This window comes from Solanum pennellii, chromosome 7 (assembly GCF_001406875.1).
Source record: "Solanum pennellii chromosome 7, SPENNV200".
Classification (NCBI taxonomy): domain Eukaryota; kingdom Viridiplantae; phylum Streptophyta; class Magnoliopsida; order Solanales; family Solanaceae; genus Solanum; species Solanum pennellii.
In genome coordinates, this window is record NC_028643.1 from 42,134,200 (window position 1) to 42,139,326 (window position 5,127).

Below are 5,127 nucleotides of genomic sequence, written 5' to 3' on the forward strand. Positions count from 1 at the left end.
ATATAGTTTGAATGCTTTGATAAATGCAAAGAGTTAAAGGCTAAAACGGAGAAACGACCTGAAAAATATATCAAGTCATTGTGATATGATCGTGGTGGCGAATACCTCTCTAATGATTTTATTAGTTACTTATCAGAAAAAGAAATTACATATCAAACGTCTGGACCTAGTACGCCACAACAAAATGGTGTAGTAGAAAGTAGAAACATAACTCTTTTAGAAATGGTTAGATCAATGATGAGTCATTCTAATTTGCCTTATTCGTTTTGGGGATATGTATTAGAAACTGCAAATGACATTCTGAATTTAGTTCCTTTTAAATTTGATCCTTTGACACCTATTGAACTGTGGACTGGGCACAAATCTAGTTTGAACCATGTTCGAGTTTAGAGATGTCCAACACATGTGCTAAAAGAGAAGGAAAAAAAATTTGTACCTAAAATAGAAGTATGTGTTTTAATTGGATACCCTAAAGGAACAAAACTATGTTTTATAATCCTAAAGAAAAGAAGGTCATTCTGACTAACTATGACACGTTTTTGGAAAAGGATTTTTGAACAAACCATATTCCTAGAAGTAAACTAGTTTTACATAAAAGCAAAGAGATAACAAATCAGTATACTAAAAATAATGGAAACCAAATTCAAAACCCATATGTTAGAGTTAACATACAGTGGCTTTATAATAGTGGGAGAGATGTTAATAAACATATAATTCCACAAGTACAAATTTCTAGTTTGAAACATGTTCGAGTTTAGGGATGTCCAGCACACGTGCTAAAAGAAAAGGCAGAAAAATTGGTACCTAAAACAGAAGTATGTATTTTTATTGAATACCCTAAAGGAATAAAAGGTGATATGTTTTATAATCCTAAAGAAAAGAAGGTCATTCTGACTAACAATGACAAGTTTTCGGAAAAGGATTTTTGAACAAACCATATTCCTAGAAGTAAAACAAATCAGTATACTAAAAATAATTGAAACCAAATTCAAACCCCATATGTTAGAGTTAAAATACCATTGCATTATAATAGTGGGAGAGATGTTAATAAACATATAATTCCAAGAGTACAAATTTCTGAAAATTCATTGCATCAAGGTAGTGGGAGTAATAATGAGCAAATTGTATTAGTGTAGTGTCTCATCATAGTGGGAGAGTGATAAGAAAACAACTTCGCTATGCACTCTTGGGAGAGTCTTTCGACAGAATCCATGAAGAGTCGAATATCAAAAAATTGAATTACGACGAAGCACTACAAGATAAAGATGTAGAAAATTGAATCGTTTGCTAAGAAATCAGAAATTGAGTCCATGTACTCCAATAAATTCTGGGAATTTGTAAATTCAAACCCATTGGATGAAAAAGGATCTATAATAAAAAGAGAGGGATAGATGGAAAAGCGAGCTAGACTTATTCCAAAAGGGTTTATTTATGTCGCGATCCGAGAGCACCCCCTAGTCGTAACCAACGTACTCGACCTCTCGAAGGTCTCATACAAGCCACATGGATCATTCATTGCATACAATACTTAAAAATAAATAAGAATTTAAAATTTTCTTCACACAGGAAGAATACTTTCATTAATAATCAAGAGGAAGACTTTAAAACATCTAACTTTACAACATGTCTCACAAAACCATTTAATAACTTTTGGAGTACAAAACTTGGGACTAAGCCCATATACAACATAAAATAAAGACTTAGAAGACATAAAAGGAACATGTCGCTCTTGTCCTCAACTCTATGAGGACTCACCAAAACTTCATCTTCAACTCTTATAAACCTTTCCATCATCCATGGTATACCAAACCCCTAATTCCTACACTTTAGTCAAAAAGGGAAAATAAGGGGTTAGCACATTTAAACACCAAGTGTGGAAGCCATGCCAAAAAAATGCAAAAAGGGATATTTAGTATAGAAACATGCTTTCATGACATTTTGATAAAAATCTTCATCATAAGACTTCAAGAGACATAATACAAGTAAACATTCACATATAAGACATATTCAATAATCATCACCATATAGCACTTAATTTCATATTCATCAAATAAGACTTTTCATCATTTGTCTCTCTACGTAAGGTTACTCTAAGACCACCTGAGTAAGACATGAAGAGACCGCCCATACACCCTCTTCAAGAACCTTATATAAGAACCTCTCTTATTCAACATACATTCACTAAGTGAACATTATTCATTTAAGCCATTCAGGAGACAACCAAACAAATAGGGGACTTCACATAATGGTATTAGAAGACCTAGGGAACTCAGTTTAGCATCTTCAAGGCCTACTCGTGTCATGTGTAGATAACATCTTATACTACTACCTACACGCCATAGAACCTATCCAATAACTAGAGCGCACATCCCACATGATGGGAATAGACATTAACCGACATAGACCATACTAGCTACGTATGCAATTCGATGTCATAAGAACCAAAACCGTGGAAGATGTTGTACTTGTCAATGGTAGAACTAGGACACATCCTATGTAGGCACATGGTTTAGGGATATCGAACGGCTTGTTACTCTAGTCTCATACTCAAGTAGAAATACATCCTTAAGCATATCCACTCGGTGTTTTGCCTTAGTTCCCATAGAGTAAGTTCATTGACACTGGTGTATTAGAGAAGGTACCATCACTAAGCCTACAAACTCATAATACCATTTCCAAGAAGGGCACCACAAGGGTCTATCGATCAAGGTTCATTAGGATAGCTCATTCATTAAATGGGTACCATGCTAGGTCTATCAGATTCACTTAAATATTAACCTTCTTTTCATATTCAAGCTTTCACATTCACTTAGGGTTCTAGACTCATCAAGAAGGGGCACAATTCTTAGGTCTACCTGTTCAAGACATACTCTAGAATACCTCATTCATCATTCAAGGAAGGGCACCAATTTTAGCTCTACCGACCTAGACTTTGATTTGTTCATTCATTCATTCTCAAGAAAGGATGCCTAAGTCTACCAAGTCAACAGATCACATTCAACATAACTTTCATGCATCAAGTAGGGACAACTAGGTCTACCTAATCAAGACATCATATCAAACATATAATATCACAATATAGAGATCCTTCACATTCTCACATCATCACATATAATCATTTAGAGAGAATCATACTTCAAATCAGAATACCATAACCCCTTATAGAAGATCTCCTCAAGATCACATGAACACCTTCCCATTATACATTACATTCACATTACACAAGATAACACACACACACACACACACACACACACACACACACACACACACATATATATATATATATATATCACATAATACCTTCCCAACATTCCTATATGCCATAACACATTGCACAAGGTCACATTTAACTACATATAATCAACTTCACATTATAATTTCATATATGCCCTAACATGATACTGCTACAATTCAAATAATAATGCCGAGAAGGCCATGCTCACAATAAGAACAAGAAGTAAACACCGCCACCATAAATGAACCATACCACGCAAGAGCAATTCTATATCATTTCTACACTTATAAGGGAATTACGTCAACTTACCTTTTTCCAAAAGTCATAATCATCATTCCTTAACTTCTCCAAAAACTCACAATAAAATAGCATAATTAAAATAGAAATCAACCATACGAATCATTATAATCACAATTCCATCAACATTTGATCATAAGCAATAAACCCACTTCATTAGCCAAATTTAGGAATTTTTGTGAGATCAATGGTTAATGGAGATTTTCATTGTAAAACATAAATATAACATCAATAATATCATATCTAATGATTTGAAATCGTTTTATGCAAGAACCCTTGAGTTAGAGTGAAAATTGGACTTTTTAATAAACTTTGAAATATTTGAAATCAGTTTGAAATTGGCTCCAAGGTGATAGCTAACCTTAGATAAAGAAATCTCATACCTTATTAGATGAAATCCAAAGAGAATTGAAGATGAAAGCCATTGAAATCCACCACCCTAGCTCCATCTTTGACCTTGAACTTCCATGGGGGTTTTGGAGAGAACTTTAGGAGGGAAGGGTTTTGATTTTAGGAAAAGTGAATAATGAATTCTAATTGAGGGTTTAAATGTTTTAACACTCTTAAAATACCTAAATAAACATAAAATAACCGACCCTATCCTTTAAAAGACTTAGGGTAAATTTACTAATTCATCCCTACCTTGGCTGAATTAAATGTAGAATTGCAGGTGCAATTGATGCCCACCAGACCACGGACAATGGTATGGTCCACGCCCCGCCAATGGGGTCCCCGGTTTGGTATTGAGGCTCAACACCTGTAGGCCTTTCAGATCCAATTGACGCCCAAGACTGACGGGCCGTCAATGCATTCACGAGCCATGGTTTGGAGCCGTCAATCATGCTGCCTAGGCATCTTCTTGGCTAAAAGATGAGGTCCTCCTCAAGGGCCGCTTGTGGGTCCTTGGGGAGTCTTACCCGGACGTTAAACTCTGAAAATCGATGTTCCTCTAATAGGAGTCATATCCACAAGACTTAGACCTCAAAAACTACACTAAATTCAACCAACACACATAAGAACACACTAGAACATAACCGACTAGTATCCGAACATCTTGGTCGTTCCTTGATGTTTAATGTCAAAACAACTCATTATAGCCTTTAGAATCCATTTCTCATTATTTTAGAAAGTTAATAACTCAAGACACTCATGTTAGGCTCTAATTATTGCACCCTATTTCATTTTCGGGGTCTTACAACTCCATAAGAAGGGATCGATTATGAGGAAACTTTTTCGCCAGTAGTCATGCTTAACTCTATTAGAACTGTCTTATCATTTGTTGATCATTATGATTGTGAAATTTGAAAAATGAACGTCAAGACAACTTTTCTTAATGAAAGTTTTGATGAAATCATATTTATGTGACAACTAAACGGTTCCTTAAAAAAGGGCAAAGAACACATGTTGTGCAGCCTTAAAAGATCTATTTATGGATTAAATCAAGATTATAGGGCATCTAATAATTGTTTTAACAATGCAGTCAAGACTTTGATTTTTAGAAATGTTTTGATGAGTCATGTGTGTACAAAATGTGAAATGGGATAAAGTGGTTTTTTGATATTATATGTAGATGATATCTTGCTCATAGGAAA